Below are 25,968 nucleotides of genomic sequence, written 5' to 3'. Positions count from 1 at the left end.
AATGTTGCCTCCGTCTGGTCCCTGGATACAGCTGTTTACCATCACGGGCTTCTCCATCCATTACCCAGGGACTCATCCTGCAGGCACTCAGGGGTTGTCCCATGGAGAAGCCAGTACATCACCCTCTCCCTCCATATTTCTTGCACACAACACCTGCTGGAGACCTACCAGGCTGTAGGACAGCCCTATGGTCCCTATACCAAGCACCGTGACCACAGCGTGCCCTAGGCCTCAATTGCCAGCCACTCCGGTATTCTGGGCCCCGGCTGCCTCCAGGCCCACAAAAAAAGGCTAGGCCCTGGTGGTGGGTGTTGCAATTATATGCAGCTCCTCCTCACCCCCAATTTATTACATGCAGCCCCTCACCTCCATTTATTATGTGCAGCCCCTCCTCCCCCTCATTCATTATATGCAGCCCCCACCGCAAGTAATACTTATCACAGTCCTCCGCTTAGGTCCAGGGCTTCCCCTCTACCGTCTCCCTCATCCTGCAGCCGAATAGTAAAGAGACAAAGGGAGTGTTGCTTTTATGGCAAAGTCAGGCTGCTGGGGATGGAGATGTGGCCACGAGTGGGCCCACCCAGCATCTGTGGGCCTCGGCACTTACCCGGCTGGCAGCGGCAGGCAGCGTCTCTGCCAATAATACCTATGCGATGTTACTATTCCATGTGCAGTCAGCATCTGAACTAATACATAACAGTTAACTGAAATAAGATGGGTACCAACCTGTCATTTAAAGATCAACGTGTGAGCCGACTCCGTGTCCCCTCACCAAAACTCCTATGTACGTCAAGGAGACGTAAATGTGTGAATATGAGTGTATACATGTATGTTGGTGTGTATTGTTGTACTTTAAAACTAAATACTAGTAAATGTGTGCACTATGTAAAAACTATTTAATAAAGTTTAATTGTTTATTACCCTGGGTGTGCCGACTTGTTTGTACCACTTTAAGTGGGTGTGTTTTGTTCCCTATGGGACTGAGCACCCTCTGTCAGATTTCCGGGGGAGAACGCTGGGACTTCTGGACCTTCCTCTGATGCTTCTGGTGGTGTTAGCAAAAATCCCCATATACTGCCATACTGTAGTATGGCAGTATATGATGGGATCGATCAGACAACCTAGGGAGTCTGAAAAATAGTAAAAATAAAAAAAATTATAATAAAAAACCTAAACATTCAAATCCCCCCCCCTTTCCCTAGAACTGACATAAATATAAATAAACAGTAAAAATCATAAACACATTAAGTATCGACGCGTCTGAAAATGCCCAATCTATCAAAATATATTAACGGTTTTTCAATGCGTTCAACCCCGTAACGGAAAATAGCGGCCAAAGTTGAAAATGGCACTTTTTTGCCATTTTGAAAAATATAAAAAAAATCTATAAAAAGTGATCAAAAGGTCGTATAGTTCTAAAAATAATATCATTGAAAATATTATCAAATGTCGGAAAAAATGACACCACCGACAGCTCCGTACACCAAAGTATAAAAAAGTTATTAGCGCCAGAAGATGGCAAAATAAAAAAAATAATTTTTGTGCAGTAGGTTTTAATTTTTGTAAATGTATGAAAACATTATAAAACCTATACAAATTTGGTATCCCCGTAATCGTACCAACTCAAAGAATAAAGTAGATATGTCATTTGGGGCGCTTAGTGAAAGCCGTAATATCCAAGCCCACAAGAAAATGGCGCAAATGCGTGTTTTCACCATTTTCACTGTATTTGGAATTTTTTTCCCGCTTCCGAGTACATGGCATGAAATATTCAATACCAAAACTATGAAGTGCAATTTGTTACGCAGAAAGCCATCACACAGTTTTTTACTTAAAAATAAAAAAGTTATAGATTTTTTAAGGTGGGGAGTGAAAAATGGACATGAAAAAACAGGAAAGGGCCCGGTCCTTAACCGGTTACGGGTTGTGTTCTGGACTGCCTGTGTAAGGGTTAATTCCCAGTAGTTGTCCAGCTCCAATCAGGTTCTGGAGGTGGGGTTCTGGCTGCATAAATTGCAGCTTCACTAGTTACTGTGCCTGTGTTTGAAATCCCTTTCATTGCTTGCTCTCTGCTAAAGGTTTGACCTGCTCTTGTTCTGTATTGTTGTGATGTTGGCTAGTTTTTGACGTTGACCCTTTTGCTTACTGATTGACAGGTCAATCTTGACATACCTTCTCATTGTGACTCCAGCTAGTTTATTACTCTTTTGTGTTTTATGTTTGTTCTATCAGTCTTCTGTCTTTAGTGTTACCCAACCCTAACAGAAACACTGGCCACACATTGGTCTGCATCCTGTATCCGACCTGCTACATTCTCTTCTCCCATGGAGCCTTTGTCAGCCGTGGTTGCTCAGGTCCAGACCTTAACCTTAGCTTGTTCAGGATCTAACTGCCCATCTTGAAATGCAGGAAGCTATGCAGGTTCCGGAGGAGACACCACCGCAGGCTCCACTGCCACCTGCGCCAGATCCTAAGGTTCCTCTCCCTGAATAGTTTTTTGGTGACCGTAAGAAATTTTTTTCATTTTGGGAGGGATGTAAACTTAATTTTACTTTATGCACTCGCTCATGGGGCACAAAGACAAAAAGGGTGGGCGTGGTCATTTCCCTTTTGCGTGGGGATCTGCAAAATTGGGCCTTCTCTCACCCCTCTGACTCTCCATCCCGTTCTTCTCTTGGTGCTTTGTTTTCTACTTTAGGCCAAATTTGTGACGAACCTGACCGCCGAGCACAGGCAGATTCCCACCTTAGATCTCTGTGTCGGGGAAAACAGACGGCGAAAGATTATTCTGCCCAATTCAGACAGTATGTGACTAACTCGCAATGGAACGACTGTGCCCTAAAAGACCATGCTTATGCCGAGCCTCATACATTAGATGAAGCTATGACTCTGGTCATTCGAGTTGATCATCGCTTAAGATCCAGGCGATCCCCTCGGGTGTTCCCTGACTGTCAGCCAGCGGCCAGTCTGTCTCCAGGCTGTCAAGAATTGGAATCCATTTAGCTGGATAGCATCTCTCCTGCACAGCGGAAGCAACAATGATTAAGACGTTGTCTTTGTTTCTACTCTGGAAGTCCTGATCATCAGATCAACACCTATTCCAAGAGGCAGCAGCAGGAAAACTAAGCAGTAGTCGGGGGGACTGCTTAGGAGCTCAGGTACTCCCAGTTGTGTCTAGAGTGTATTTACCTTGTACTGTTAAGTTTCAGCCTGTTTCCTGTACTGGCCTTTTTGGATTCAGGTGCTGCAGCTTATTTCATAGATTATAATTTTGTCTCTCAATTGTCTCTGTCATTGATTCCGTTGTCCACTCCTATCCAGATGTCAGATGCAGATTTGATTCCAAACCCTGTAGATAAAGCTTATGGTAGGAGGTATGCAGGAAGAATGGTGTTCTTTCCTAGTTATGGAAAATTTGTCTGAAAATGTAATTCTTGGTTTACCTTGGCTCCGAGTCCATAATCCAGTAATTAATTGGGAAACTCTGGAGCTGGTTCATTGGGGTCCTCACTGTAAAGATCACCTGACCAGAGTTTCATTATGTACAGTAGTGACGGAAGGTCAGAGTCTTCCAGGTTTTCTCTCTGATTACTCTGATGTGTTTTCGAAACCCTTGTCCCAAGTCCTTCCTCCTCACAGGGACTTTGATTGTAAAATTTACTTTCTTCCTGATGCTAGATTGCCAAAGGGTCGTATATATAACCTTTTGGTAACAGAACGGAGTCACTGAAGAGTTATATTGACGAGAGTTTGGCAATCGGACATATCCATCCCTCTGAGTCGCCCACTCGGGGCAGAGTTATTTTTTGTTGAAAAAACGGATGGTGGTTTACGGCCGTACATTGATTATCGAGAGTTAAATAAGATAACGGTAAAAAACTCAGGTCCTCTCCCCTTGATCCCGGATCTCTTAAATCATGGGCTTATAACCTAATTCGCATCCAGGAGGGGGATGAGTGGAAGACCGCATTTAATACACCTTGGGACACTTCAAATACCTGGTTATGCCCTTTGCTTTGAGTATACTCCAGCGGTTTTTCAAGGGTTTATGAACTCCATCTTTCATGATTACATTGGTGTGTTTATGGTGGTGTATCTTACAATATTTAGATTTTTCTCCTGATTTGGTTTCACACCAGCAGCATCTCCGCCAGGTACTTACCCAGTTACGCAAAAACCACGTCTTCGCTAAGCTGGAAAAGTGTTTTTTGTGTCCCGAAGGTTTCCTTCTTAGGTTATGTTGTTACTCCCTCTGATTTCTAGAATAAGAAAAATTACACAGTCAACAATATTTAAAAGGTTTATTGTAATACAAAAGTATATAAAGAGGTAAACATCAAAGATTATACTCACAACACTGTCAACTTTCATTGATGAGCTCCGGCACACAAAATCTTCACGAGCTTATCAACTTACAACTCTGTCCAGCATCATTGATGACCTTCCGGCAGGTAAGGGTCTTCACAGACTATCACCAAGCAGTAGAATGACAGGTATTGACAGGTAGCATCAGGTCTTGAGGCGTCCCACAAGTACCAAATCGGTATAGCATCAGTCAGTTGCTAGCTCTCAATTTTCTCAAATCTCTACCGCTAGGTGATAGTACGGAAGTTTTATACCCCATGTCTGTGCGTCACCAAACTATATGGAAAAACATATGTATGCATATGTTTTCTCTCATTATTCTCCTAATGTTATAGTTTCCCATTAAAGTGGCCAGTTTTCATTGGAAAGCATCCCAGGAGATGAGCGCATCCCAGAAGATAGGCGCATCCCAGCAGGTGTGTAATGCCAAATAAGGATAAGAATATGTCAAACTTAATGAGAATAAAATGTCAAATATAATGAGGATCAAAATATGTTGATTTAGGCTCATTCACAGTTGAAATAAGGTTACATGAACTGTCTTTTATCTCAAGATCAGCCATGTTGTATCTTCGACTCCATTTTGGTTTTCCATTACATTCCACCCTAGACAGGTCAGGTCACCTTATATGCACCATAAGCTACCTTTATATGCTGGCGCATATGGTAAATAAGGATGGAATGCATTGGAGACAACAGCAACTTATAATTAAGAGAGCTATTATGCAAATTATAATTCCGACAATTTTTCGGAGATATCCAAAATCCGGTAGGAAGGCTAATAGCCAATCCCACCACCCTTGATTTACATCTTATTTTATATGGGTAATCATTTCACGCAGTTGCTGTAACTTACCATGAACATCTTCTGAATGGTCAGATAAATTAAAGCAACACGGTCCTGCAAAACTTTCACATCCGTGACCGTGTTTGAGTAACAGGTAATCTATAGCGGCTCTATTTTGTAATATAGCCTTCTTATATGAATGTAAATCTAGCAAAATATCCTCTATAATAGCACTAGTGATATTTATATTTCTTATCATAAAGCAAGCCATATGTGCTAGTGTTATTTGATTATCTACGGCTAAGCCGGGCACTCCTACTAATGATAGAGTCAGACTTATATATTCTGCTGCTGACAGGAGGGTTACATCATAATGACAGTCTTTGGGCAGTGGTATAGTGTCTCTCTTTCTCAGAGCATGTTCAGGTGATGTATGTAAGGCAAGCTCAGGTGGTGTAGGGACCATAGTTAAAGTTAACCGGGATAATGCACAAAGACCTCCGGTCACATTGGCAGGTAAATAAGTGTAACTGTTATTGCTACAAGCTAAAACCCAACCTGGGGGCAGCGGTACATGTGAATCTAATGATGGGACAGTCATTGTTCTATTACACTGCATTCGCCATCCGGCTCTTAGAAGATGACAATCCTTGTCAGTTCTATCACAAATTTTTGGCAAACTTTGTTTGTTCTGGTGGTTGTGCAGGTGTTTGCTGAAAACATTTATTACAAGCTGGGATGTGTGTTTTGTCACATGTAAATTCAAAGCATAATTATAGTTATAGCCCCAGTTGATATTTTGATCATATTTTCTTCTAAATCACTGTAAGTGGGGCAGGTCAAACAAGCATAATAAGGACTTATCCAGTCCGCATGCATATGTAAATCATTGTCCGTTAATTCTGTATCATTTAACTGTATGCGTAGCAGTCCATACTGCAACAGGAGTTGGTACAGCGACCAAACAAGTTTCCAGGACATTGCTGGAATATACATTTTTCAGGCAAAAGTCTGTCACATTCAGTACTCGAGCTAGGTACAGCCACATGTTCTCCTTCGTTCTCCATAGATCTCTCTCCCACTCTCTTGCTCCTCAACTTAGGTTGTTCTCGGACCAGCAGGGGGCTTGATAGGGCAATAAGTCCACAATAGCAGCACCACAAGACATCAGATGATGATTATCGGGATCCAAACCTAATAGGAGATAGAAATTACTCACGTTAGTACACATTATTGGCTGGGGTGTACTGATACTGAGTTGCACCAGGTGCCATAGTAACCAGTACATTATCAGTCCCTTTAGCAATTACTTCAGCTGGTGTGGGAAGACCTTAGGGCTGTTTTTCACATACTTTTGTTCCATCTGAGTGTCCAAAACCTCCAGGACCTTATACAATCAGGAGTTTGGGAGCTTCTCCTTTTAGCTAGGGTGATTTGTTGGTATGACAAGACTAGCAGTTGTGCTATCTTCTCTCCCTCCTGAATTCCCGATGCTTCTATCTCAGTGTTATATAAAATCACACTAATTTCACCTCAGTAATCAACATCCATTACCACGTAAACTCAAGCTGGATTGTATCTTGAGTTCCCCCTGGGATTCTATATTACTTCACATGGATTGTTTTTGTAGCTGTAGGGATTTCAACAAGTTTCATGTTTAATCACAACTGGATTAACTTTCACAAATTTTACTTTAAAAGCAAACTTCCTGTCATGCAGCTGCAACTGCATAGCCCTTAAAATGTCTATATCTATAATGCATTCAGGGACTGGAACTAGAACAATTAACAATACTGCAATAAAACACACTACTACACCGTGGGCTTGGCTAATCTGTCAGTCATATAACTCCTGAAAAGAACGGTCTTTTATCTCAAGAGCAGCCATGTTGTATCTTCGACTCCATTTAGGTTTTCTATTACAGATGTACAGATGGATTTGAGTAAGGTTCAGGCGCTCACAGACTGGGTTTGGCCTACCAATCTTAAGGCCTTACAACATTTTTTGGGTTTCACTAATTATTATCAGAACTTTATTAAGAACTTTTCAGTGATCTCCAAACCCCTCACAGATCTAAGCCTTAAGGATGCTGATCTGAGTATGGGTCTCATATTGATTGCTCCGCGCTTGAAACGCTAAAAGTGGCTTTCTTGTCAGCTCCAGTTTTGGTTCAACCTGACCTCTCTCAACTGTTTGTTGTGGAGGTAGATGCCTCAGTGTTGTCTAAGGGGTCCCCCACTCTCACCAGACTCAGACCCTGTGCATATTTCTCTAGAAAGTTTTCTTCTTGTGAGAAGAATTATGATATTGGTAATCAAGAGCTCCTTGCCATAAAGTGGGCATTTGAAGTCTGGCGACACTTTTTGGAGGGAGCTCTTCATCCGATTACTGTGCTCATGGATCATAAGAACTTAGTATATATCGATACAGCTAAGTGCTTGAACTCACGTCAGTCTAGGTGGGCCTTGTTTTGCTCACGCTTTCATTTTGTGGTCACCTTCCGACCCGGGTCAAAAAATCGGAAAGCTGATACATTGTCCTGTAGCTTCGGGACTCCTGAGCTTCCAGAGGCTACGGACAGTAATATTTTGTCTCCAGTTGTTGTGCTGGCAGCTGTCTCCTCCCACCTGTCCTCTCAAATTTTAGCAGGACAAAGATCTGCACCTAAAGACCTTCTGGAAGGCAAATTATTTGTTCCTCTTTCCTGTTGTTTGAGAGTTTTTTTTGAGGAAACGCATTGCTTGGTATTGGCCGGTTATCCTGGAATGCAGAGTACCTTGGATCTCTTAAAGATAAGTTACTGGTGGCCTCACATGACTAATGATGTGCGTGCATTAAGCCTGTCAGGTCTATGCGCGAGGAAAGGCTCCCAGGAGACGCCCTGAGGGGTATCTTATTCCGCTCCCAATTCCTACCAGGCCATGGTCAAAAGTCTTTATGGATTTTGTAACTGATCTGCCAGCATCTCAAGGGTACTGTCACGGTTACACCTGCGATCCTCAGTACGGATTGAGGGTGCACCCTTGCCTGCTGCCGCGGTCCCCGCTCCCCCAGCCCTCACTTACATCTCCTGGCTCCGGCCTACACGCATGCTTCTTCCCTGCAGTTGTGCGCTCCCACCACTAGGAGCGGCGCCCGCGGACTTCTCCCAGACTTAAAGGGCCAGCATTCTCCTTATTGGCTCTGGCATTCCTGGTTCGGCTATCTAGCCTGGCAAATCCCAGCATCCCCTGCCAGATCTTCAGGTCATTCTACTGGAGAGATTGCCTACCTGAGCGTTTCCAGATGCCTCTGTGTTTCCGTGTTCCTATGTTGATTCCTGTGTTCTGTGGCGGTCCTGGTGTCCTGTGGCGGTCCTGCCTGCCATCCGAGGTCCCGCCTGCCGTCCAAGGTCCCGCCTGCCTTCCCGAGGTCCCGCCTGCCTTCCCGAGGTCCCGCCTGTCTTCCCGAGGTCCTGCCTGCCGTCCGAGGTCCTGCCAGCCTGCCTTCCCGAGGTCCTGCCAGCCTGCCTTCCCGAGGTCCTGCCAGCCTGCCTTCCCGAGGACCTGCCAGTCTGCCTTCCCGAGGACCTGCCAGTCTGCCTTCCCAAGGTCCTGCCTGCCTGTCTTCCCGTGGTCCTGCCTGCCTTCCCGTGGTCCTGCCTGCCTGCCCGTGGTCCTGCCTGCCTTCCTGTGGTCCTGCCTGCCTTCCTCTGGTCCTGCCTGCCTGCCTTCCTCTGGTCCTGCCTGCCTGCCTGCCTTCCCGTGGTCCTGCCTGCTTGCCTTCCTGTGGTCCTGCCTTCCCATGGTCCTGCCTGCCTGCCTTCCCGTGGTCCTGCCTGCCTTCTTGTGGTCCTGCCTGCCTGCCTTCCCGTGGTCCTGCCTTCCCGTGGTCCTGCCTGCCTTCCCGTGGTCCCCGTGACCACTGCGGAGCGACCTCGTGACTCCCCGCTGCAGCAAGACCATCCCGCTCTGCAGCGGGCTCTGGCAAAGACCAAGAGTTCACTTAGACTCCGCTCCCGTGTTGCAGCTAAGATTGTTATCTCCCGCAGTGGTCCAGGGAGTCCACTTACTTAGTCCTAAGGGACTAATCCCCATAGACTGTGACAGTAAGATCCGGCCATGGACTCTGCCATGGTCATGATCTCTGCCAAAGCCATGGACAGTGTCATGGATCCGTACCAGCTTCTGGGTGACCTTCCCAGCACTATTGCCCAGCAGTCCCAAGAGATTGCTGCGCAAAAAGAACTATTGGACAAAGCAGGCTCCTGTGACTCCTCCTGTTGTTTCTGTCCCCCAGCCATGTTTTTCAACAGCGAACTCTGTTTGATGGCAGACAAATTTGATGGCAACCCCAATTTTTGCAGGAGTTTTGTTGTCCAGTGCTCGTTGTACATCAAACTGACGTCCTCCCAGTCCACCCCCGAACGCACTAAGATGGCATGTGTTTTTTCTTTGCTCACTGGAGAGGCGCTGGACTGGGCTACTCCTCTATGGGATAGTGGTGACCCTGACATGGTTTCCCATACCAAGTTCCTGGCAAAAATTCAGTCCAGGTTTGAACCACCTCAAGTTCGACCACCTCGTCTGTCCTGCATGGTTCCGGTGTCCCCAATGTCTCCGCAGCTTCCCAGAGCTGCACCAGGGGCGCCCAAGTCTCCGCAGCTTCCCAGAGCTACACCAGCGGCCCCCCAAGCCTCTGCAGCTTCCCAGAGCTGCACCAGTAGCACCCAAGCCTCCGCAGCTTCCCAGAGCTGCATCAGCGGCGCCCAAGTCTCTGCAGCTTCCCAGAGCTGCACCAGTGGCGCCTCAGCCTCTGTAGCTTCCCAGAGCTGCACTAGCGGCAGCTCAGCCTCTGCAGCTTCCCAGAGCTGCACTAGCGGCACCTCAGCCTCTGCAGTTTCCCAGAGCTGCACTAGCGGCGCCTCAGCCTCTGCAGCTTCCCAGAGCTGCACCAGTGGCGCCTCAGCCTCTGCAGCTTCCCAGAGCTGCACCAGCGGTGCCTCAGCCTCCGCAGCTTCCCAGAGCTGCACCAGCACCGCCTCAGCCTCCGCAGCTTCCCAGAGCTGCTCCAGCGTCGCCTCAGCCTCCGCAGCTTCCCAGAGCTGCTCCAGCGGCGCCTTAGCCTCCGCAGCTTCCCATGGCTGTTCCAGTGGCGCCCCAGACACCGCAGCTTCCCACGGCTGCTCCGGCCTCCCCTGAGGCCGCTCCAGAGTCTCCACCGGCCTCCCCTGAGGCCGCTCCAGAGTCTCCACCGGCCTCCCCTGAGGCCGCTCCAGAGTCTCCACCGGCCTCCCCTGAGGCTGCTCCAGTGTGACTAGAGCCGACCAAGCCTGCGGCTTCCCAAGTCTTCCCGGTGCCTTCTCTCCTCCTAAGGTGTCTCATCACCAAGAAGAATTGGAGGAGGCAAAGAAAGAAGAACAGTGGGCTGAAGAAGAAGAGAAGGGCGGCCCTAAGGGGGAAGGGTACTGTCACGGTTACACCTGCAATCCTCGGTAAGGATTGAGGGTGCACCCTTGCCTGCAGCCGCGGTCCCCACTCCCCCAGCCCTCACTTACCTCTCCTGGCTCCGGCCTGCACTCTGGCTCCCAGCGTGTAGGCCGCATGTTAGTTCCCTGCAGTCGTGCGCTCCCACCACTAGGGGTGGCGCCCGCGGACTTCTCCCAGCCTTAAAGGGCCAGTGTCCTCCTTATTGGCTCTGGCATTCCTGGTTCGGCTATATAGCCTGGCAAATCCCAGCATCCCCTGCCGGATCTTCAGGTCATTCTACTGAAGAGAAAGCCTTCCTGAGCGTTTCCAGACGTGTTCCAATGTTGATTCCTGTGTTCCGTGGCGGTCCTGGTGTCCTGTGTCGGTCCTGCCTGCCATCTGAGGTCCTGCCTGCCTTCCCGAGGTCCTGCCAGCTTGCCTTCCCGAGGTCCTGCCAGCCTGCTTTCCCGAGGTCCTGCCTGCCTGTCTTCCCGAGGTCCTGCCTGCCTGCCTTCCCGTTGTCCTGCCTTCCTGCCTTCCCGTGGTCCTGACTGCCTTCCCGTGGTCCCCGTGTCCCTCCGCTCCTGGGTTGCGGCTCAGGTTGTTATCTCCCGCGGTGGTCCAGGGACTACACTTACTTAGTTCTAGGGGAATAATCCCCATAGACTGTACACGGTGATTTGGGTTTTCCGTTAAAAAAGTTGCCTTTTGCTGAAGAGTTGGCTGAACTGTTTATACAGAATATTGTATGCCTCCATGGTATACCAGTTGATATTGTGTCAGATAGGGGCATACAAGTCACCAAGTTTTGTCGAGCATTTTGTTTTAGATTTTGTCATTCTTGTCGGCGTTTAACCCTGAGAATAACGGTCAAGAGAATGAATCAGGAGATGATTCAATATCTGCGACTCTTTGTCTCGGACAGTCAGGACCTGTTGGTGAAATTCCTTCCGTTGGCAGAATTTGCTATTAATAACCACTGTAATTCTTTTTTTTGTTTAAATGTGTGTTTTTAAAGTTTTAACTATAGTAAATAAGTAACAAATGACATATAACAAAACAAGCATGTCAGAAACATGTTTACACAAAAGAGATTGCAATCTGTCAATACCAGGATACATTCAAGGCTTTCAGTATGCATATACAATCCTCTTATTGTGTTATATTACCATAAAATATAACATAGTCCGTGGCCTTTAAGTTTATTAGTAGAGATGAGCGAACATACTCGTCCGAGCTTGATGCTCGTTCGAGCATTAGCGTACTCGAAACTGCTCGTTGCTCAGACGAATACTTCGCCCGCTCGAGAAAATGGCATCTCCCGCCGTTGTGATTTTTGGCGGCCAGAAACAGAGCCAATCACAAGCCAGGAGACTCTGCACTCCACCCAGCATTACGTGGTACCCTTACACGTCGATAGCAGTGGTTGGCTGGCCTGATCAGGTGACCCTGGAATAGACTAGCCCCTGCCCGCGCTGCTCGGATCATTCTCTGTCTGGATGCCGCTAGGGAGAGAGCTGCTGCTGGTCAGGGAAAGCATTAGGGTGTTCTATTAGAATAGTGTTAGGCAGGAGTGATTCTACAAGAACCCAACAGCCCTTCTTAGGGCTACAATAACGTTTTATTTTACTTTTTTTTGGTTTGCCTGTGGCTGGGCTTGCTGCCATTAGTAGTGCAGCTAGTACCATATTGTGAGTAATTTGCAGGGAGACTTGCTACCGTTGTGCTTAGCTCTTAGTGAAACACATATCCACCTTAAACACCGAAGTGGGACAATTTATTAGGGGTTTGATTTGATTTAGGCACAGTCTTCTGAATTTTTTTTTTTTTACGTTTATTTCTTTTTAGAACACAAAGTAATCTGGCAAAGCAGTGTGCTTTCAGTGTAGGCTAGAAAATAGCCATAGTAGAACCCCAACGGCTTATTTAGGCCTACAATAGCGTTATATTTTACTTTTTTTGGTTTGCTTGTGGCTGGGCTTGCTGGCATTAGTAGTGCAGCTAGTACCATATTGTGAGGAATTTGCTGGGAGACTTGCGACCATTGTGTTTAGCTCTTAGTGACACACATATCCACCTCAAACACCGAAGTGGGACAATTTATTAGGGGTTTGATTTGAATTAGGCACAGTCTGCTGATTTATTTTTTTTATGTTTATTTCTTTTTATAACTCAAAGTCATCAGGCACAGCACAAAATCCAGTTGTGTGCTGTCAGTGTAGGTTAGAAACTAGCCATAGCAATAGGATAGCATTGTTTTATTTAAAAAAAAAATAAACACAAAAAAAAAAAAATTTAAAGCTTACACTTTAATTTGGAAAATGTTTAACCCGAGGGCTAGGGGTAGAGGACGAGGGCGTGGACGTGGGCGTACAACTACTGCAGGGGTCAGAGGCAGTGGTCCTGGGCGGGGTGAGACACCACCTGCTGATGAGGGAGCAGGGGAATGCCGCAGAGCTACACTCCCTAGGTTCATCATGTCTCAAGTTACTGGGACTCGTGGTAGAGCACTGTTGAGGCCAGAACAGTGCGAAGAGGTGATGTTGTGGAATGCAGACAATGCTTCTAGCCATTGTCCACCAGTCAGTCTTCCACGCAGTCCACCCATGTCACCGAAATCAGCACTCCTCCAGCTCCTCCACCTCAGCCTCCTTCCCCCAGTCTGCCCCCTCCCAGCAAAATTTGGAATTTGAACCGGCATACTCTGAGGAACTGTTTTCTGGCCCGTTCCCACAGTCACAAACCACTTGTCCGGTTGCTGCTGAGCTATTTTCCGATGCCCAGGTTTTCCACCGGTCGCAGTCTGTGGGTGATGATGACATTATTGACGTAGTGGAAGAAGTGTGTAAAGAGGTGTCGGACGATGAGGAGACACAGTTGTCAGACAGTGGTGAAGTTGTTATCAGGGCAGGAAGTCCGAGGGGGGAGCAGACTGAGGGATCGGAGGATGATGAGGTGACAGACCCAAGCTGGGCTGATAGGCCGGGTGAACACAGTGCTTCTGAGACGGAGGCGAGTCCTATAGCAGAACAGGTTGGAAGAGGCATTGGTGGGGCCAGACGGAGAGGCAGGGCCAGAGCTGGTGCATCAGCGCCAAATGTTTCCCGTAGTCAAGCTCCCGTGGCGAGGGCTAGATTTTCAGAAATCTGGAGGTTCTTTAAAGAAACACCGGATGACCGACGGACTGTGGTGTGCAACCTGTGCCAAACCAGGATCAGCAGGGGTTCCACCACTACTAGCTTAACTACCACCTGTATGCGCAGGCATATGAATGCTAAACACCCCACTCAATGGCACCAAGCCCGTTCACCTCCGGCCGGGCACACCACTGCTCCTTCCCCTGTGTCATCTGCTAGTCAGCCCCCTGCCCAGGACCCCGGCCCAAACACCTCCCGTGCGAAAACATCTTCGCCTCCACGATCCTCCACAGCATCCACCAGCATTCAGCTCTCCATATCCCAGATGCTGGAGCGCAAAAGGAAGTATAGTGCAACCCACCCACACGCCCAAGCCCTCAACGTCCACATCTCCAAACTGCTTAGCCTGGAGATGCTGCCCTATAGGCTGGTAGAGACCGAGGCCTTTCGAAACCTCATGGCGGTGGCCGCCCCTCGGTATTCGGTCCCCAGCTGCCACTACTTTTCCCGATGTGCCGTCCCAGCCCTGCACAAGCGCGTGTCAGAAAACATCATCCGTGGCCTGACCAACGCCGTTTCTGACAAGGTCCACCTGACCACGGACACGTTGACGAGTGCTGCCGGGCAGGGCCACTATATATCGCTGACGGCACAGTGGGTTAACTTGGTGGAGGCTGGGACCGAGTCTGACCCTGGGACTGGTCATATACTGCCAACGCCGAGGATTGCGGGGCCTACCTCGGTCCAGGTTTTAAAGGCCTACTATGCCTCCTCCTCCTCCCACCCCTCCTCCACCTCCTCATCCGAATTACCATCCGTGGGCATGGCGCCATCAGTCGGTAGCTCTAGGCACAGCAGCAGTGCCATCGCTAAGTGACAGCAGGCGGTGCTCAAACTGCTGAGCCTAGGCGATAAAAGGCACACCGCCCAAGAGCTATTACAGGGCATCATGGCGCAGACTGATCTGTGGCTGGCACCGCTAAACCTGAAGCCAGGCATGGTTGTGTGTGACAATGGCCGTAACCTGGTGGCGGCTCTGCAACTCGGCAGACTGACACATGTGCCATGCCTGGCCCATGTGTTAAATCTCATAGTTCAGCGTTTCCTCAAGACATACCCCAATCTGTCTGATTTGCTCACGAAGGTGCGCCGCATCTGTGCCCATTTCAGAAAGTCCAGCACAGATGCTGCCACTCTCAGGGCAGCGCAGCGCCGCCTCCAACTGCCCGCTCACCGACTGCTGTGCAACGTGCCCACGAGGTGGAATTCAACATTAACCATGTTATCCAGAGTTTAGCAGCAGCGTAGGGCGATTGTAGACTGCCAGATGTCAACTTCCACCAGAACTGGTAGTCAGGTCAGTCAGCTTCCTCAAGTCTACAATGAGGAGTGGACATGGATGTCTGATATCTGTCAGGTGCTGAGTAACTTTGAGGAGTCAACACAGATGGTCAGTGACGATGCCGCCATCATCAGCCTCACCATCCCGCTGCTTGGCCTGTTGAAAAACTCTCTGGTCAGCATGAAGTCGGAAGCTTTGCGCTCGTCACAAGAGACGGGGGAAGAAGATTCCCTTGTTGATAGCCAAAGCACCCTTAGGTCTGTTTCTCAGCGCATATCGGAGGAGGTGGAGGAGGATGAGGAGGAAGAGGAGGAGAATGTTGGCGAGACAGAAGAGGGGACCATTGTTCAGTCCTTCACTGTTCAGCGTGTATGGGCAGAAGAAGAGGAGTTGGAGGAGGAGGAAATGGAGAGTCAGGCCAGTGAGGGGAGTGAATTCTTGCGCGTTGGGACTCTGGCGCATATGGCAGATTTCATGCTAGGCTGCCTATCCCGTGACCCTCGCGTTCAAAGAATTTATTCCAGCACCGATTACTGGGTATTCACTCTCCTGGACCCACGGTACAAGCAAAATCTTTCCACTCTCATCCCTGGAGAGGAAAGGAGTGTGAGAATGCATGAATACCAGCAGGCCCTGGTGCACAAGCTGAAACACTATTTCCCTTCTGACAGCGCTAGCGGCAGAGGGCGTACTTCTGCGGGACAAGTAGCGAGGGAGAGTAGGCAAGCAGGCAGCTTGTCCAGCACTGGCAGGGGTACGCTTTACAAGGCCTTTGCCAGTTTTATGTCACCCCAGCAAGACACTGTCACCTGTCCCCAGTCTCGGCAGAGTAGGGCTGATCTTTACAGAAAGATGGTGAGGGAGTACGTAGCTGACCATACCATCGTCCTAAATGATCACACAGTTCCCTACAACTACTGGGTTTCAAAGCTGGACATGTGGCACAAACTGGCGCTGTACGCCTTTGAGGTTCTTGCCTACCCTGCCACTAGCGTGTTGTCCGAGCGGGTTTTCAGTGCAGCTGGTGGCATCATCACCGATAAGCGTACACGCCTGTCGACTGACAGCGCTGACAGGCTGACGCTTATCAAGATGAATAAAGCCTGGATTTCTCCGGATTTTCATTCTCCACCAGGTGAAAGAAGCTCAACCTGAATAATGTATGCACTCCTCCTCCTCCTCATTGTCCTCCTTCTCCTCCTCTTTGTACACTAAAGCAAAGGAAACTGGCTATTTTTTGCCAGGGCCAACTGGCTCTAGCTATAGTACTCTATGTATTTAATTTTTCTGGAGGGCCACCTACCCGGTCCTCTGTTTTAAACAATTTTTGGGAGTGCCACATACAGGCACTCAATCTATTTAATTTTTCTGGAGGACCACCTACCTGCTCCTCTGGTTTGAAAACTTTTTTGGACTGCCACATACAGGCACTATCCAAATTAAATTGTCTCCATAGCAGCCTCCACATGTCGTCTTTTTAGCTGCCTCCACACGTTGTCTCCATTGCTACCTCCACACGTCATCGCCAAAGCTGCCTTCAAAAGTCGTCCATATAGCTGCCTCCATACATGGTCTCCTTATCAAATGAACTGTGTCAGGCAGAATTTTGGGTTGTTTTCATGGCTTCCACATCAAACTTTTTAACTTGGTCGCCACCCTGCTGTGTAATCCACAAAATATACTGGCAAACTTTTATCATTTACCGATATTATTTCAGCGCTTCTTGCGCATCTGTTTACATTCCCCTTATCCGCCATATCCCAAACTTATAAGAACACTACTACACTTGATCTTATACAAAAGGTTCTTAGAAGTGCTGTTTCAGGAGTAGCCGAGAGACAGGGGCTTGGATAGGCGAAAGCTCGCCTGGCAGCGGAGCGCCAGCTCCATCACAAGATCCAACTAACATAGTTTTAACTGCAGCACCTTTAATCTACTACTAGTTCACTGCCTCCATACATCGTCATCTTATCAAACGAGCTGTGTCAGGCGGAATTTTCAGGTGTTTCACCAGTTAAATAGTGGAACTCGGCCCATCTGTCGCCGCCATGCTGGAGACCTGAACTTGCAATCATAGCAGTGCAATATAGATGCCCCATACTGTCGCTCTTAATCATGGAACCATTTCCGAAAAAACTATTAAAAATACAACCACTATGCTATTCCATTATTCCTAGGTGAAATATTCAAACGACCCGGCCTGCTTTGAAAATTATAATTTTTTCAAAGTAAACGCTTCTGGCCCCCAGGCCCATTTTGGGTGGGGAGGAGCCGAGAGACAGGGGCTTCGACAGGCGAAAGCTCGCCTAGCAGTGGACCGCCAGCTCCATCCAAAGATTAGGCAGCCTCAGAGGCATCCATGCATGCTGCCCCTGCTGTTTCCTGTCCATTTTTCCTCCACGATCCTCCACAGCGTCCACCAATGTCTCCATGCGCAACTTTCAACTCTCTATACCCCAGACGCTGGAGCACGAGAGGATATGCAGCACATCATCCCCTTATCAAACGAGCTGTGTCAGGCAGAATTTTCAGGTGTTTCACCAGATACATAGTGGAACTCGGCCCATCTGTCGCCGCCATGCTGGAGACCTGAAGTTGCAATCATAGCAGCGCAATATGAATGCCCCATACTGTCGCTCTTAATCATGGAAGTCGTCTCCATGGCTGCCTCCACATGTCGTCCCTTTATCAAAAGACCTGTGTCAGGCTCATTTTTCGGGTGTTTCACCAGATACGTTATGGAACTTGGTCACTATGTCGCCACCATGCTGTGTTATCGACTAAATATACCGTCAACCTATTGTTCACATAGGAAATCATTTCAGCGCTTCTTGCTCACCTCCTTTGGTTCCTCTCTGCCACCCATTGGTTTGAAGCCTGAGTCCATTTAGGGTATGTCGCCATGACACTCTCTAGCCTGCCACTGCTGCCGCTGCCTCTGCATGCCATCCTCCATAGTGTCAGGGTCAATTATTGGATGATTTAGATTCTATCTAGCCTCATTCGGTCACTCTGTCATGGCCATGCTGTTGCCCATAATTTTGGCATAATGGTACGATTAAGCAGCCTCAGAGGCATCCATGCATGCTGCCCCTGCTGTTTCCTGTCCATTTCCGTGGTGTTTCCATCCTTTTCTGAGGTTCCCAGGTGTTTGGCCAAGCTTCCCTGTGCAGAGCCTTGGTCCCCTTGAAAAATGCTCGAGTCTCCCATTGACCTCAGTGGGGCTCGTTATTCGAGACGAGCAATCGAGCATCAGGAAAAGTTCGTCTCGAATAACGAGTACCCGAGCATTTTAGTGCTCGCTCATCTCTATTTATCAATAAAGTTATCAAATAGCTATTCCGAGGGGCCCACCTGTGAGAACATTAATAAGTATAGAACATTAATAGGTATAGAACAATCACGTTGAACAAACAAACAAATGGAAAAGACACAAGGAATTAATCTGCTATGTACTCCTCCTACTATAGTAGTGAATTCTAATACGGGGCCCATACTTTAGAAAATAGTTCGTTTTGATTATTTATCGATGCCATCAGCGATTCCTCACGAATTCGCGTCAGCAATGCTGTCTTAGTGGGCGGCACCGGTCTCTTTCAATATTGCGCTATTAGACATCTAGCTGCTGTGAGTATATGTAAACTCAGCTTCATCAGGCCCTTGGGTAGAGGTTGTGCCGGTATATTAAGCAGGGAAAATAATGGGTCTAAGGGAACCGTAATCGTTAATAGGCCTGTAAGTGAATCTTTCACTATCTCCCAGAATGGCTGTATACTGGAAGATGACCAATAGATATGGTGAAGAGGGCCCCCTGGATCCTTATATGTGGTACATATGGAGGTTTTGGATGCATATTGCCATATATGGCTCCATGTCTCCATAACCCCTGTAATTCTTCCACTCAGGTTTCTCCTTTTTTTCTGCAACTATGGTTTTCATCCTTGTTTCTCCTTTTCATCTGTGCCTGTCTATAATATTCTTCGGGCGGAAACTATTACGTCCTAGTTGTGCACGCTCTGGTCACAATTTCAGCAGAATTGTGCGTCTCCGTGGAGACTCCACCTCTCATCCGCTACCAGCTGTCTCTGGCACACACTCCGGGCAGCGGCTGCTAAGACCTTGCGCTGTTTAGGGATTGTGTTCTGGACTTCTTTGACTTGTGGTACCTGCATGGTATCTGCAATTGTGCTTTGTTGTTCTGCACCATGAGGGGTTAATTCTGAGAAGTTGTCCAGCTCTGATCCGGTTCTGGAGGTGGGGTTATGACTGCATAAATTGCAGCTTCACTAGTCACCTGTGCCAGTGTTTGAATTCCGTTCAGCGCTTGCTCTCTGCTATAGGTTTGACCTGCGTTTGAAACGCATTATAACAGCTGATGAGAGGTAATCTGCCTAATTACATTACCGTTTACGTTTGTTAACGCATGCATTAACAAAACGCATACATTAACGCATGCGGTAACATCATTACATTTACAATGTGTTTTGTAAACGGAAATGTTAACAGTGATGTAATTAGGCAAATCACCTCTCCTCAGCTGTTGGATATGCATTTTAAACGCAATGAAAACGCAGGTCCAAACGCAACGTGTGAACGCGCCCATACGGTCAGGGCAGTTTTGAAGTCATTTAACCAACAGGACGAACCTAAAAATTTGTGCCCCTCCCCTCTGCCAAGTAATAAAACTGAAGATTCAACTCAGCTGCTGCGGAGCCTACCTCAGCTGCTGCAGAGCCTCATAATACACACCTCAGCTTCTTCAATACATAATATGAAGTTCAGCTGCGGCAGAACCTCGTAATACACACCTCATCTGCCGTGGAACCTCGTGCAACAAATCACTGCTAAAACAGAACCCTCTCTCCTTCTCATGTACATTGGAGGTGATTAATATTTTTAGTCTATAAACCAGCAACATTCACACATGCAGTAAGACATACAGGCAAATACACATGCAGACAAGTATAGCGACATGCATACAGACACATATACATGCAGATAAGCATGGTGGCAAACACACATGCTGACAGAAAGATACATGCAAACAGACAGACATGCAGCCAAGCACATCATCACACATACAATACACTCAATATATGGATCAGTATGACACATCCATTCATGTCACATACCATCACACACCCTGTGGTGTCTGCAGCAGCCCTGGTATCACACAGAGGAGTCTTCAGCTTCTCCTCCTCCACCTCTTCGTCCAAATCTCTGAGCTGCCAGATTTCAGCATTACTGCAGCTCCATGTGAAGAGGAGAAAGGAGTAGGGATTAAACTATACTGCATTACACAGGACTTTGAATATTTCAGCAGCCTGTGCCTGTCCGTGTCTTGTCTGAGCGGGGGAGGAACAGTGCAGGACACAGCACTTGCTCAGTCATCCAAAGTGAAGTTGTGCAGAGCGTGTGTGAGCTCTCTGGGCCCCGGCACTTGCCCAGGTATGCCGAGTGCTGGAGCCGGCCCTGGATAGATTGGACATTTTGGGACAAAGCATTACGTAACATGTTTATGATCTTTACTGTTTATTCATATTTATATCAGTTCTAGGGAAAAAAAAATATTTTTTTTTTACATATTTTCAAACTCCCTAGATTACTTTAACCCTAGGTTGTCTGATTGATCCTAACATATACTGCCATACTGTAGTATGGCAGTATGTGATGATTTTACACATCGTCTATTACAATGTACAAATCGCACATTGTCATTAAATGAGTTAAAACCAGACAGCCTCTGGACTTCGTATGACATATATCCCATATTTGGGATGTCATAATAACCACCCCCTGTGATGTCATTGGGGGCGGAGATCAAATCCGGAGATCAATTCCCAGCCCACACACCGCTGGGATTTAAATGCCCCAAGCTGCTTTGCCTGAGGCATTTACATGGTTAACACCTGCGATTGGTACCAGCAGGTGTTACCAGTGCGATTGCAACAAACAACCACCGTGTATGGAGAATGCCCAGCCCATGAGCCCTCTCCATACAGCTGGAACCAACGTGTGGCGTACTACATTACATGTCGGTTAGGGGCTAAAGGAAATCTGCCATTTGAAAGTGACTACTTATACTAAACTTACATCGTTCTAGCTGACTACATGTTGATGCTGGATCTCTTCTTGATTATCAATAAAACCTTGTCCTTTTTGCAAAAAATAGCTTTTCAAATTGGTACCAGGCACTCCAGCTGCTTCTAATTATGCATGCATGCTGCGTGTTGTATAAGCTTCCCACCCCCTTCCCTATCACAGTTCCCGAGTGTCACCTGGCTCTCGGAAACTCTTGCGCATGAGCATGCGAGAGAGTTCCGGAGTCATTTTCAAAGTGGTAGATTTACTTTTAATATGTTTTTAGATGCATAGGAATTATAGGTTTTAGCATATATCTGAGGAAATAGAGGGTCACCTATATAAACAGATGGAGCGGGCTGCCAAGCAGGGGATAGTAGTGATCATGGGAGACTTCATCTTTCCAAATATAAATTGGGGCCAGGGTTCTTCTTCTTCTGTGAAATGGAAACATTTTATCAACTTTGCAGAATCATTTTATTTTACAGCTTCAGAAGATCCCACAAGAGGTGATGCTTTGTTGTCCAAAATGTCACTGTCGAGAACAGTGATCATAACATAATTATTTTCCTATTAAACTGTAAAAAACTGTGGTAAAATCAAAAACACTGAATTTTAAGAAGGCTAATTTGTCGAAATTAAGGGCTGCACTACAGGATATAGACTGAGATCAGATACTGTCACACGATAATATTAATTTTAAATGGGACACATTCAAATCTATACTGGGTCATTATACTTCTAAATGGCTTACAGCCTTAGTTAAATAGGCAATAAATGATAAAAAATCTGAAGGGTCACCTGAAGTCTTCAATAATTACAAGATGCTTAAGTTTTGTAAGAAGGAAATAAAATTAGCCAAATTACAAAATGAAAGACAGGTGGCCAAAGATAGCAAAACAAATCCTAAGTATATAAATGCGGAAAAAAAATGGGTCAGAGCAGGTTGGATCCTTATATTGTGAAAATGGGGCTTTGGTGATGGGAGACCAAGAGAAGTAAGAGATACTAAATGGCTTTTTTAAGCTTCTATTTATACAATAGAAGAAAGGACATCTGGAGTGGGTGCTGTCAGTGTGGGTGGTGCATCCTGTAATATACTAGACTGGCTGAATGAAGACATGATCCAATCTAAGCTCAATAAAAAAATGTGTAGAATGCTCCTGGGACCTGATAGGGTACACCCCAGAGTTCTTAAAGAACTCAGTTCTGTTATTGCTGTGCCGCTGTCTAAAATCTTCAGAGATTCCCTAATGACAGTGAATGGTGCCAATTCACTGGTGCAAGGCAAATGTGGGGCAATATTTAAAAAAAGGCTCTAGAACTTCACCAGGCAATGACAGGCCTGTAAGCTTAACTTGAATTGTGGAGAAAATAAGCTCATATCATGGACCTCAAGGGTAGTTTTCTCTGAAATACTACCTGTACCACCTGCCACACAAGAAAGGCACAGGGTGGTAAGATTAGGGAGTTAAATAAGTGGCTTTGGAGTGGTTTATGGAGAATTGGGCTGACTTTGCTGTCGGCTACAGGCTCTAAAGTAGGGATGGGCTGCATCGCAATGGGGTGGGTGCAGCTTTTTTGGGATAAAAAATAGCTAGAAGGTTGGAGGAGCGTTTAAACTAGAGACTTGGTGGGAGAGCAACTACACTTGTGCATGGCAAGAAGACAGTGTAGATAGGGAACGTGGAAAAGTTACTATACCTGGGGAGGAAGGGGGGCTGGGATAAGATCGGGGAACCAAAGGAAAAGGGATAGTGAAAACCATAAAAAGTACATGTACACAAATGCCAAAAACCTCACAAACAAAATGAAGATACTGGAACTCTTAATGTTGGAGCGCAAACATGAAAGAGTGTATGTCACGGTTCATAGGGACGAACCATCAGAGACTCCCTGGACCACCGCCGAGAATGATGGAACTAGCCGCAACCTGGGAGTCTAAGTGGACCCCTGGTCTTCACCAGAGCGGGATGGTCTTGCTGCAGCGGGGAGCCACCAGGTCGCTCTCCACGGGTGTGACTAGGCCCGCGGTGGCAGCAAAGGTAGGGACTTCGGGTAGGCAGGACCACCACAGGAACACAGGACCGCCACAGGAACACAGGACCCCGGGAATACCACAGGAACACGGAAAACATGGAGGCGCCTGGAAACGCACAGGAAACACGGAGGAGTCTGGAAACGCTCAGGAGGCTTTCACTTCAGTGGAAGGACTTGAAGATCCGGCAGGCGATGCTGAGAGCTGCCAGATTATGTAGCAGAGCCGGGATTGCCAGCGCCAATTAGGAGGACGCTTGCCCTTTAAATCCAGAGGAGTTGTCGTGTGCGTGCCCAAAAAGCGGGAGCGCACAGCCCAGATGAGACAGGCGTGCGGCCTGGCCAAAGACCACAGCCTGGAACCCGGAGAGGTAAGTACAGGCCCGGGGGAACTGGGACAGCGGCAGCAGGTACAGTTGCACCCGCGATTCTTACCGAGTATTGCGGGTGTAACCGTGACAGTGTATAGTTATCAGTGAGACATGGATGGACAATAGCTATGACTAGCCGGTTACTATAGATGGTTATAGTCTTTTTAGAAATTATCGTATAAACAAACCCTTCCCCCCTTTTTTTATATGTGAAATCTTGCCTCAAGCCTGTCCTGCGAGATGACATTGGTGACGCAAATGAAAAATTTTGAGTCTGTATGGGTGGAGATAAGGGGAGGGAAAAAGAATAATTAAAATATTAATAGAGGTTTGTTATAAGGCTCCAAATATAATAGTGGTAGCAGAAAAACTGCTGATAAGTCAAATGGATCTAGCTACAAAGGATGGTGAAGTACTTATCATGGGGATTTTAATTGCCGGGAGGAAATCCACAGGTCCTTCAGGTTTTTGTCAACGACAAAAGACTGTCTCAAATAGTCCTGGAGCTAACAAGAGGGGAGACACTACTGGACCTTATCCTAACAGACCTAACAGGGTATCAAAATGACATGTTGGGGGGAACCTGGGTAATAGGTTATATAATGGGTAATATCATTGATTTTGTATTGAGGCTGTGGATATTGTATATCTGGACTTTTCAAAGGCATTTGGCACTGTGCCCCATAAAAGATTGGTACATAAAATGAGATTGCTGGGTCTAGGGGAAAATCAGTTTATTTGGGTAAGTAAATACCAAAAAGCAGTATATAGGATCTAAGTAGTTAATCACTATCAATATACAAATACCATATTATTGTGAAATCAATTCAAACTTTATTATACAACAAATTGACACTCCAAAAATATGATAAAAATATGATTAAAACCACAGAAACAACAAAACAGAAGGTTGGTGGTCAAAGAGTAGTAGAAACAATGCATTCCACAGTGGGATATCACAAAAAAGGCACATGAGGGATAGTCAAATAGTAAATGGTGAAAGTATTACCAATGCCCAAAACAGGGTACAATATAGCCCACAAGTGCCTACCAATAGGGTTCATGTCACCAGACCACCACCACCCCGTCGCTTCCTCAAGGGGGTGTGCTGTGGTGCAGCCCGTGTGCGGTATATAAGTCCATAACAAGTACGCCCATATTTGAGTTGGTCCAATGGTTATTAAACTTACCCAAGATTGTAATATGTCCAGGTGTGTTTAGTGGCGCACACACCCGGCGCCAACGCGCACATCCGGCCACGGGAGCCGAAGTTCCGGAAGACGAGGGTGCGCGGACCCGCGCGTCATCATGAACCGGAAGTCCGGACCCGCGACCTGGATGCGCATGCGCACCGGAGGAGCGCGCACCACCCGGCCCTCCTGGGTATTGGCAAAGTATGGGCAGTACTCATACAATGGACAAAACCAAATGAATGCATACGGTATGATGGATAGCAAATTACATTTATTTATAAAACACATGGGAGCTTGTGTAAGTTAATACATAATATATACAACCAACTGCAGTATATATAGACACATATATAAAAATATACAATGGATACTTTTGATGACCATAAATAAAATTTGAGATTTATAGAGATATTGATATTGTTATGAGAGACATATTAGTACGGACTGTAATAAACATAGAATACAGTGACCTGTGCAATTAAAGTGAAGAAGTGCCAGAACTGCCATAAAAAAAGGAAGTTGTCATAATGTGAATGTAGTGATGCTCCTATTGTTGTATATAGGCATATTGGATATTTAAAAAGTGCATATGCTTGTAATGTGAAGATACAGCATCTATTATGTGTCATGACCCCTACATGAGTTAATAAAAATTATTATTGTGAGTGATATAAACATGAGGTGACTTGGGCTGCATGGGCGACCCTGAATTTATCTATAAATTAATAAAAAGTGCATGTGCTAGTTGATGAGGTATATCTATAAGCTATTTATCTAGAAACATAGAAAGGAATATAATGATGCATATCACATATACATTCGAGGAAAGTGCATGTGCAAGTTGATGAGGTGTTTTATACACAAATTTTTGTAAAGACATCGATAAAAGAGTAATAATAAATATTTTATATTAAAAATAGAGTGAAGTGTTGAAAATATTTATGTGAAAAAGAGTGTCAAAACTAATTGTGATATAAGAAAAGAAAATCTAATATCGCCCAAACGTGTGTGCATAAAGTAAATTGTGCTTAAAAAGTGTGTAGGATAAAAAGGAATCGTAATGATTGTGCCTCAATTGATAACATGCCTAATGCATGTAGTTAAAAATCAACATTGCATAACAAAAGATTTTATTTGAATGTGCAATTATGCATATAGGCGAACACCCCCAAAAGAAGCAGCGCGATTAAAGTACGGTCGTATGATCC

The 25,968-nt window shown here is 46.5% G+C and overlaps 1 long non-coding RNA gene across 1 annotated transcript in view; it reads right to left on the bottom strand.

Moving 5' to 3' along the window:
- Window positions 1-5,841: 5,841 nt before the first annotated feature.
- The window catches only part of LOC140066133 (uncharacterized), a 75,540-nt gene continuing 55,413 nt past the window's right edge, over window positions 5,842-25,968 (bottom strand). Inside the window, exon 3 of the long non-coding RNA XR_011848126.1 lies at window positions 5,842-6,346. This is a non-coding gene — a long non-coding RNA (uncharacterized lncRNA). The remainder of the gene's footprint in view (window positions 6,347-25,968) is intronic.

The sequence above is a fragment of the Engystomops pustulosus genome, chromosome 1 (genome assembly GCF_040894005.1).
Source record: "Engystomops pustulosus chromosome 1, aEngPut4.maternal, whole genome shotgun sequence".
Classification (NCBI taxonomy): domain Eukaryota; kingdom Metazoa; phylum Chordata; class Amphibia; order Anura; family Leptodactylidae; genus Engystomops; species Engystomops pustulosus.
This window is presented reverse-complemented; position numbering and strand designations above follow the sequence as displayed.